This window comes from Coloeus monedula (genome assembly GCF_965178545.1).
Source record: "Coloeus monedula genome assembly, chromosome: 8".
NCBI classification, from domain to species: domain Eukaryota; kingdom Metazoa; phylum Chordata; class Aves; order Passeriformes; family Corvidae; genus Coloeus; species Coloeus monedula.
In genome coordinates, this window is record NC_138788.1 from 32,960,960 (window position 1) to 32,972,155 (window position 11,196).

Consider the following 11,196-nt stretch of genomic DNA (forward strand, 5'->3'; position numbering starts at 1 on the left):
GGGAGGAAGAATCACTGCACAAATGAAAACCATACATAAAGGAGAACAAGTAGCACCTTCCTTACAGAGCAATGTTTTGCTGCCCTACCGTGCAGAGCCCTGCTGCTGATTACTGTCTTTCACAATGCTTTTAGGGGTTAAGCAGCAGTTCTCTTGCTGTTTCAAAAATAGGCCTTTCTAGGGCTGTTTAATCAGACAGGAAAGCTTTCTTCATCACATCTTTCACTGGGTTTCACATCTAAGGCATTCTGGAAAATAATTTGCACAGCACTTATCTGGGCTGGCGTGAGCTACCATCGTGCAGCAACAAAAGAGTGCGCGCCCAGTCTTTGTTTTGTATCAGATACTGGATATCGACTTCCTCATTATTTGTATTTTCTCAGAAAATGGAAAAATAGCATCCACAGTTCCTCCTGCTGGAAGATAATGCATGAATTCATCATGCCTTCAGTTTTAAACCAGACTGTTTTATTTCCATGGTTATAAGAGAGGAGATACTGGTCCATTAAAACTTTTTTTCCCCATAAACTGTCACAGTGGGGAAGGTTGTAAAGAGAATCATTTTTCATTTTTAATTTTTTAAAAGAGGTTTTTTCATCTGCTTTCAACTTAATACTCTCAAAGGAAGGTACACCCATGTATTCTGTGGGACCTGCTGCTGCTTCCCACTTTCCATTCCGCATCGTCCAGAATTGACACCTGCTCTGGTTCACTCCCAAATCTCTGCAGGCCAAAATTAGTGTCCTCTGTAAAATACTTTAGGGTGAAAGGAATTACATGAATAAAAGAGGTTTTAGAGACAGTTAAACACAGAAATAACAAATGCAAGGGGGTTTTATGTGTTGTTATTCAAGGATCAAAGGCACACAATGCCGCCTCTAGCCCTCACGATTATTGCTCTTCCCAGCACAGCAAGTGGCCTTATCTTAATCAAACTTCTCTATCAGCGCTTCAGCCTCATCCTCTTCAGTCTGCCCAGAGCTGTGGCATCATTCACCACCCACAATCTTGTCTCGTCTGGCTTCTTTGCTCAGTACTCTCTAATTTTGTTCCTACTTCTTCAGTTATTTCTTCCCTTCAGCCTCTCCTCCCCCGCCCATGTTGTGTTTGTGTCCCTGGCTTCACTTTCTCTCCTCCCTTCCTTTCTGGCAGCAATACAACCTCAGCATATCAAAAACCTCAAAGATGTCTTTAACTCTCCCTCTGGACCCACAACCTTATCTCCTTCCCTTCTCTTCCCTGGGCACAGTCCCACCACTCCACCTGGCTGCTGCCCTGGCATGGGCCTTTGTGTTCCACATCCTGCCCTTCTTGAAAACTGCTTCAGGTAGCATTTTGGCATCCACCCTCTCTTGTTAAGTTCTCTATTTGTCATTTTGCCTCTGATTCACGAGTTCTTGTACTACTCAGAGTTCAGATTTAAATGCAGGAGACGCCAGGGTTCTTCTTCTAATTGATGTTTATTATTTCTTATCTATAGCACAGCTGTATGGAATATGCCTCTTAAGTTAACAAGGTGGAAAATGGTCCCGAGTTCTAACTTCCAAGGCCGTTTAAAGTCCAATCTATCCAATTATGGAATGCCAACTAATTTATTTTTACTTATAATCCAATAACTAATTATTCATGTTCTGCACTGCGGGTTTTTTGAACCAATAAAAGAACACCCAGATTTGTGAAGAGGAAGGAGGAAAGAAGAAGAACAAACCAACATCCAAAATCCTCCATCTTGTTACTAAATCCCATAAACCTAATTTTCTACATCTCTACATATTCCACCCAGTGACATAACAAATCTCTTTTTAATTACACAGTAACAATCCCAGTGCTACCACATAATTTGGGAAGCCTTTCCCAAGGCCTCAGGTCAAATGCAGTGTGCTTTTGAAGATCATTGCCTGTCAGCACCGAAAGACTGAATTTCTCTGAAGTCAGGATTCCAACACTCTCTTACTCCCCCAAAGGTGCAGGTCTCCTGAGCAGGTTCTTTCCTTTGTTACAGTGGCCTGGTTTTTTCTCTTCCCCTCAACAGACGTGGCTATGTCCCCCCTTTATCCAGCAAACCAACCAGGTTACTAAATCATCTCAGACTCCTCTTGGGTTTCTGGACCCTCTTCTCCATTGCATCAAACAGAAGCTTCACTTTCAAGGTTCTTTATGATCCAGTTCTTGTCTTTCATTAAGTGTCAGGAAACCAACTCTGTCCTCTAATCCATTCAGGATAAAAGCCCTTATCTCCCACTTGTTAAAACACTCACTTAGGCACCTTTGTGCTTTTTCCCAGGCAGCTATAAGTATCTGTGAAACTATCCTCATTATCCTTATAATTCTCCTGTGACGTTACGTCAATAAAATCCTTAAGTGTCAGGCTGTGGGTTTGCTGCAACTCTCTGACTCAGAGTGGCTCATATGTCCTGGTGCCTCCCTCCCTGTCCATAACCATTCATTAGTTCTGTCTGATAGCGAGGTATGTGAAGGACAGACGTCGCCTTTCTCTTCCACAGCCCCCACCACAGTGGGTCTTGATCCCTGACCAGCTGCTGTATCACAACAGTAGGGAAGTGAATCAATCCACAAAATTATGCTTCAAAATTATGCTTCAAATTTTTTATTTCTAATAGCAGATTTGTCCCAAATTTGCCACAGACTGCAGGAATTTAGATGCAAATGACACATATAACACTGTGTAATAAGAGGAAGCAATGAACTAGCAAGAACATTGACAAGCATTATTGAAGACTAATTCTGACTTCATGCCAGAATGAAGGAAAAAATAAATATGGAATTCCTGGCAGCATATCAGCAGAAAAGTGATAAGAAAAGGCAAAAGCATTCCTAGGAGGTTTTTTATATGTACCACATTTTAAATTCACACCTTTGGTTCTGTCAACTATTTGTAGAACTGGTAGAACTTATCAGGAAATAAGAATACAAGAATGAGGCTTTTGAAAGAGTCTATGACTAAAGCACCTTTAAAATGCCATCTTCTGATGTTAGAAAAAGTATTAAATCCCATCCTGTTTTTTGGTTTTTCCATGGCAATAAGTAGCATTAACAGATTACGCTTCAGGTCGATCAGTTTCTCTGCTCTTGCCACACCCTCTTGCAAGCTGCTCCTTCCCTGCTTCAAGACTGATTCACCAGGACAGATTCTATTCCTAAATCAGAGACATATACACTTGGCTTCATAGATGTCTCTCTTGAAGTGAAAGCAGAATTCAAAGAAAACACTCTTTTATATTCATGTGCTCAAAACCATTCTGTTTTGCTGTTAGACAACAATTTCTAAGCCATAAATCTTTACCAGGACAACTTTTGCTGGCAGAATTATGGTGGCAGCAGAGCCAGTATAGCATTCCTAATTCCAAACACCACCAGCTTGACGCATGCCTAGGTCTAGAACAGAGGGATTAAGCTTTTAAAGGCTTAATTCAGTGCTGCAATTTCTTTGATAAATATCAGCTGAAAATGTCACACAGGATCAAAATCATCATGGAGGTGCTAAAAAACAACACAGTGAACAGAAAACAATGCAGGAGGAAATAGAAACAGAATAAGCTTTATTTACAGTAAATAAAAGGGACGGGGAACAATAATAAACAAATCGCTTCTCTTTATGCGTATTCATTAGTGTGGCTTAAGGCATGTGGAAATTTCACTGCAAAACTCTCTGCTGTAATGCATAATTAAGAAAAGCAGAAAAGGGGCTGCTCCACTGTTACAGCAAAAAGTCTCAGCTGAATCTAACCACCCTTCATAGAGTTTTCCTTCATGCATTCTCTGATGAGGCACAGTAAGAATTATTACTGGTGAGCTTTTATCTGCTGCTTTATGGAAGAAGCTAACTTCTGTGTGAAAAAAACAAACAAAGAAAAGAAAACACAAACAACAAAAAACCCAAATAAATAAATCACTGTGGAGGAACTAACAGAATTAGACAAAGCAAATTAAATACTTAGTAATCTTAAATAACTGACTTAAATAACAGACTTAAATAACAGAGGTCGCAAGGAGCCTGTCATATGCATTACTTTCACAGACAGCAATTACTTTAAGTTCTCTTTAAATGTTTCTTCTGTAAGTGAAACAGGTAAAGAAAAGCCCATGTGACAATAATAAGGGGAATTAGGTCAGCTTCTGAGCACATCCATCAGTGAAATGCAGCATATCTCCAGCTCATACAATTCCAAGATCATTTAAAGTGATTGTTTTCAAGTCAATCTTCCATCACCCACCTTTCTTTTTGCCAGAGGCCAGAAATAGCACCTCGTAATTTATCTTCTATGTCAAGCTTTGCAACAGCTGCCCCCTTCTGAGCCACTGAACTCATTTTGCTGCATCTGCTTTCAATATACACACTGGAACCACATTTTCTCTCTTGCATTCACCTGTCAGATATGGTTTAGGAGAACACACTTCAGATACTGCTAAAAAATGCTACATCCTCAAGACTTGGAGCTTAGAATTCAGTGTGTTTGTGAACTCTCTTGAAAAGCTTAAGGAACTTCAACTCATTGCAACGATCTGAAGCTGCTGATTTATGGGTTGGATGCCAGAGACAAGTTGGCTGCTGATTTTTAAATTCATAAAATTAGAAGTTGCCTTGGAACCAAACACTCAAAATCTCCACCTAAATAAATGCTGAAAGCTTCCATATTCTTTTCCCAAACACCCTGCATTGCAAGCAGTCTGGGACACTTACTTCAGATAAGTAAGGAGTTCCTGGAACTTTTCTTAGTTCACAGATCTGGGTGTGAAACCCCTACACTTGCTGGCTCTGTGAAGAAAAGGCTCAGGTCTAACAAGCCCTTTTCCCTCTCCATCTTGCCCCTGATTCTCTGCTTTTACCAGAAGAAAACTTGGCTGCACAGGTTGAAAGCAAAGGCACTTTGGGCAGGTGGCAGTTCTGGGCAGTCAGGAGAAGGATGTACTACGGCTTGTGTTTGCCATTTAGCACTGATGTACCATCCTTCCTTTTAGGAAAGCTGATTACAAGATCTCAGGGAACCCATGCTGCTATGCACAAGCTCTTCCTTCTCTGCACCTTGCCAGGAAGTGTCTCTAGCTTTCCATATTGCCCTAAAGGAATTTAGCCTGATCCAGTAGGAACAACACTGGTGGAAGGGACTACAGCACTCAGGCCATTTCTCATCTGTTGCAGGAGTCTATTGGAAACACATGCCCAGTCCCAGGGCTCTGCTGTACCAAGCACCAGAGGAGAGAGTAATCTGGCAGCAAATCTCTGCCCTGCACAATTTACTGAGCAGATGTTGGACAGGATAAAAAGAACAATCCAGACAACGGGAGAAGTCTCCTGAAGCTGAACCTCGCCGTGCCAGGTTCCACACCCTCACTGCTCTGAAGCCAGAGATTCACAATTCCTGTATGAACGTGCACAGTAAGACTCAGGTAAATGGCAAATGGCACACAGCAGTTCAAGTCTCTTTATGCTGTTATCTGCTTCTTCATCTTTCAAAAAGCAGAAGCAGCAGCCTGTCTGAGCTGGAATGCAACCAGCTTTGTGTTGAAAAGGGAAGAATTCCCTTTAAGAGGTCAGTATCCAACCTCAGCTTTGTTCAGCACCACCTTCTGAATAGCAAGAATTATGTTTGAAAGGTATGTCCCTTTGAGCAGCTCCTGAATAGGAAAAACTATAGGAGACTGCACATTTTTACAAAGAGAGAATGTGCTCTTCCCCATTTACTGATGCAATGCTCAAAGAGCTCAGAAATCACCTCCTGCAGGTGCCAGGCTTTGAGAACAAAACAAAACAAAAAAAGAAAAATTGATATTCTGGTAACTAAGGAGAGGCTAAAAAAAACCTTTTTTCTAGGTCACTGAAAGCAGGCAAAACACAGAAAGTGTTTTCTATTGCCACTCCACTCTCCCCTGTGCTCCCCGCAAACATAAATAGTTCTGTGATTCATTGCAAAGCTGCTCTTCCCTTGTTCAATTTGAAAGAGAATATAATTGCTTTTTCCGTACACCAGTAATGATAACAGGGACCAAGATGCCTTTTTGACATAAAATGGTATGCCATTCATTAAAATTACTACTGCCTGAGTGGGAAGTTTTCAGCAGAAGTGTCATCTTCTCAGAACATGCACTGAAAGGAAGTCAGATAAATAGAAGTTTTCTCCTCTAACTTTTGCACAACACATCACACTAGTTTACAGCTTAACAAAACATGTCTGCATGTTCTCATAGGAGCTGTGGGTTTGTTAAAATACCAGCCTAAAGCTGGTATTAAAAAAACTAATTCTCTGTGATTCGAAGTGTGACCAAGTCAGTTCCCAGTGAAATATTTTATCTTTTATAGTTCTTTGCATTCTAAGTTTGTGGATTTAGACAACTTTTGAATAAACACACACCATTTGTTACACCGCTGCAATCGGCAAATGGCAAACTGTATTAGGTTTATTAGAGTTAGGGGTATGTTTTCAACAGTGAAGGGAAATAACCAGGAGACGTGGCCAGTGAAGGAAGCAGTGGACTCTGTAACCAGCATCACCTCCCAGTGAACACTCTGGCTTCTGATGAAGTGGTCTCTTCCAGCTTCAAAACCTTCTAGAAGTTCTCTCCAGTGATCATCTCCCCACCACTGCCTGGTGCCCAGTGTCAGCAGCAGAGCTGCCAGACCTCGGTGGCTTTCACTCCAGGAGAACTTGTATCACACGGAATCCCGGAGCTCTCATGCAACAAAAATAACGGTGTGCCCTTGGTCAACAGCAATTTGTTCTGTCTGTCAGCTCATTCCCTGCTAGAACCCAGTGCCCATCACACACAGGGCTGCAGGGCTGGGAGATAAAGGTGAAACATGCCGTTTATTCTGAAAGCAGAGTTAGAGCAGAGTAACATCCTTTTGCCTGTGATGCACCTCGCTGTACAGCAAACGCAACACATCAATTGCTGATGCTATCAAAGAAAATAGCATTTCCAGCCACATGGGAAATATGTCAGCAAAACAAATGGATTCAAATAAACAGCAGCAGAAGGCGCATAGCAATATTGATTCATGGCTTTTTATCCTCTGTCCTTTTGAAATGGTCCCTTTCCAGCACTCAAGCTGCTGTGATAAATACCTCCTCCCCCTCCTGTATGCTTGACTACTGAGAATATACTTTATGTGATTTTTTTGAGCAGAGAGGGAAAAAAAAAAGATGAAAAAAAAAAAGACATCTACACTTTGTAGTGATTCTGGTTTTGAGCCATTAGCTTGCCCTGCAGTATCAAGCATTGCTTTGAACCTCTCCCTAATACAACAATGGCTGATTTGTATCAAGGTGCTTCTCAGTATAGGCAAGGCATTTGAGAAAAACACTGAATTATGTGCCATTTTAAAAAGGTTAGCAGTAGAAATACATCAAAGGAAGCAAGATCAAAATTACTGTAAAGTGAGCAATTGAAGCAACTGGAAAAGTCCTTCCCATTCAGATAGGTCACCTATTCAAGGCCAGCCTGAATCAAAAGTGAAAATGAGTCTTCTGTAGCTTTGGAGAAATGAGACGAGGGGTCTCTCTACTGGGTTTACATTTGATAGACAGCCCCATTGCAAAATTATCTGGTGTCAATTTTAGCAAAGGATGGGGCAAGGTTGTAGGTTTGAGTAATTCAAATTATTTGAAATAAAAATATTATGCTATTTTTTTAATAAACAGCACTACCAGAAGGACATTTTTGCCACCTAGCCATAAAAGCACAGAAAAAAATGTGCAGATGGTGTTTGCTAACTCCTGGTTTGTGAATGGATAAGAGTGAGGCCAAAGGTCAGGCAATGTCTGAGGGTTGTAAGCCTTCAAAAAACCCCGTGGTGAGGGTCTCAACTGTACAGGATTGTCAGCTACCACTGGAAGTGCCATCTCCTGCTTTCCTATACCAGCTTCCTCCAGGGAAGGACATCTTGCTTTGGGGCTTGCAGACAGGATTGTAAGAGAGTCATTAATGCCAAAATAAAATGAAACTTTGAGGAATACCAAGAAAGCTTTAACCCCTGCCCTTCAGCATACCTAGTGCTCTGGTACCTCGAGCAGAGCAATGCTGCCAGTTCAAGTCTTGCCTGTCCCCCATGCAAGACAATTTGTCTTCAAAGGGGAGGCAGAAGAGACGTGGCTGACCCAATCCCCATGCCCTGAGTGCACTGCTCGAAGACTGCATAGGTACAGGAAGAGAAAAAAACCCTTGTAAATCTAAGGAACTGTTTGTGCTGACATCAGGTTACCCTGGCTGGCACTGATGACAGGACAGTCCTTTCTGCTCATTCTAAAGCCACAACTCACTAAAACCCCCTCCTTGAGCTCTAGGATTCACAGCCCATAGCACAGTTCTTGGGCAGGAATGTGGGGTTTTTAGTGAGCTGTTGTGCTAAATGATTTGCAAGTGATTACTCCCCTCCTCCAACCCTAGCTGTCCTTTTTCACTGCTATAAAAATGTTAGCATGACTGCCTCTGATGAATTTCAGGAGTTTCAACACATAATTTAAAAGCAGAAGTCATTAGCAAGTATCTATTTGATCACTGACAGCTGAAGCAGTGAGAAGAGCTATCATTTAATAACAGTTAAGGTTAAATATATTCCTATAGTTTGTCATCATTCACTTTCCCTAAGTAGATGACTTCAGGTAGTAAACTCTGAAGAGAAGGACTGCGTGAATTACACTGTGTGGCAGGTATAGCCATCAGCAGCAGGCTTTAACCTCAGACCAGTCCAAAACAGGAGGCTGACAAACAATTTCAGGGGATCATCATATGACATTAAAGCCCTCATAATATCATCCTTTCATGTGTGTGATATATTGGAGGCAGCTCTTGGGTAGTCCTTAATGGCCCAGCTGCCACCACAGTGATACATGCACTGTGTATTAAGGAAATGAAACAGGAATTATTCACAGTGCATCATTTCTCCTGCTGGTGTCATTGGGCAGGGAAGACTGCACCACCCTGTTGCTTCAAGATAAAACAGGATCCTTAGTGCTTCACTGATGTGGAACAGAACATTTCAGTTGGAAGGGACCTACAGTGATCATCTGGTCCAACTTTGTGCAGGTGCAGCAGGCCCAGCAAATGAGGAGAAACACACCCAGAAAGACCAGATCCATTCAGAAAACCACACTTCATGTCATGAAATACCAGCCTGTGCCTTTTCCAGCTGTAGTCCCAGAAGGTTCACTTTACCAAACTCAGCCCCCAAAACAAGCACATTTCTTCCCTGCTCCAAGCTCTGCTCCGTTCCCTATTCCAAGGATGAAGTTGGGAGGGTAAAGAGGTGGCCACTACTCCCTGATTCAGAGCCTTCCACACCCTGGACTGGTTAGAGCAGCTTTTGGATGCTCCAGCATCCAGCATTACCCGTTCAGTAAGATAACTGAAGTCCCTCATACCAGTATGAATGTGGAGTATTAAATACCAATCCGTAACTCAACTTTTGCAGGAGAATGCCAGTGCACAATAACAAAGCAAAAATAACAGCTATGTCTGTCACCTCTGCAGCAGCAGGAGGCAGCTTTTCAGTCCAGCTTTCCTGGGTAGTAATTTATAGCAGCACAGAGCAGGTGGAAATCATTGCTGCTCTGATCTGGTGGCATTTCATACCCACTCTGACCAGAGACGATCACTATAAAGAGATAAAGAGAGGCAATTACATAGCACAGTCTCCTGAAGACAAACATTTGGCAGCACCTAGTTTCCATCCTCACCATCACATACCTGCAAATAAAATTAGGCTGCCTGGGCAAATTGTGAGATGCTCTGGTGGGGTGACAGGCATTGGTTTAGATACTAACAAGCACATCTACAGCACATCTAAGAGCAAGTGATAATCCCAGCTCCAGCCTGCACATCCCTCCCCAGGTCAGTTTACCTTTTGCAGGTTTTCTCCCTGCCTGGGGAGCAGGTGAGGTGAACTCACTCCTCCCAACAAATTTGCATCTGTCATTCAGAATCTATGTTTTCCTATTACGAAGCTGACAAAGTGACAGCAATAATTAATCTTACTGTGCATGGAGTTTATTGATATCAAGAAGAATTAAACTATTGTAATCAAGTTAGCCTGTTGCAGATGTGTGAAGTGCTAGAGTTTATCTAATTCTGCAGGCACACAATTTGATTCTGCATAGCAAGGGAGGACAATGCTGACAAGATAGCAGAGAGCCAGCAATATGATGCAGGATTTCATGACTGCCTTTTTTAGCTCGTAAAAAGTGCCACACTTGTCAGCTGTGCAAAAGATGCCATGACATGTTAATGCATGTCATATCAAAATTGTCAAAGGATGCTGCACGCTGGCTCTGTGGGGATGTGCTCTGTGTCCAAATCAACACGTGCCTGCACAGGCTTCTTGGGAGACACCTGAACTTCAGCAGCTCCTGGAACCAAATAATGGGAGTAAATGTACAGATCTATGAAGGTGTGAAAAGATGCTGCCAAGGGGGATGTTGAAATAGATCAAAGCTCAACAAGGGCAATTATCTCTGTCTAAGGCTTTTGGTGATCGATGTCAGCTGCTCTCGCAGTAGGAGTTGGGAACACCACAACATGAATATTTCATTAAATTAGGCCAACCTGAAGTCTCCACCAGGACATGTGATGCCAGGGGTTTTCTATGAGATGGCAGGGTCTCTCCTTCACAATGGATTCCGTCTTTGTCTTGCCTTACCACCTTCTTCTTCGGCTGAAATGCTTTTAACACTCCTAACAAAAGGCACAGCTGGGCAGTGCCAGGGATATCTGGCACCCTGTGCCAGCTCAGCTCCCTCCCCAGCATGATCCCCACAAACCTGAGGTGCAGTTACTGTTCATGGGCTGAGGGCACAGTCAGCTGACCTGATCCAGCAATTGTCTGCCTGCTAATCCAGGCAGCCCTGCTCCTCATTCCACCTCTCCTCCCCAGTTTAGGTCTGTACATTCCTGCCCCTTTTTTCTCAGGGCTGGCCCTTATATTAACCCCCAGCCTCCTTCCAGCTGATTCCACACCCTAAGCAGGCAGATAACAAATCTGGGGGACAAAACCAAGAGAAGCTTCCAGTGCCACAGCCAGGATGAGACCAAGGGACAAGAACATGAGCGAGGATGCCAGAAGGGGGGAAGAGGCACAACCCCTCTGGCAGCACAATGGAATGGGCTCAGCTCTCCCAACAGCCAGAGGAGCTGTTGTGTTCAGAAGGAGCAAGTGCTATCAGACCTTTATTTGATGCACCTCAG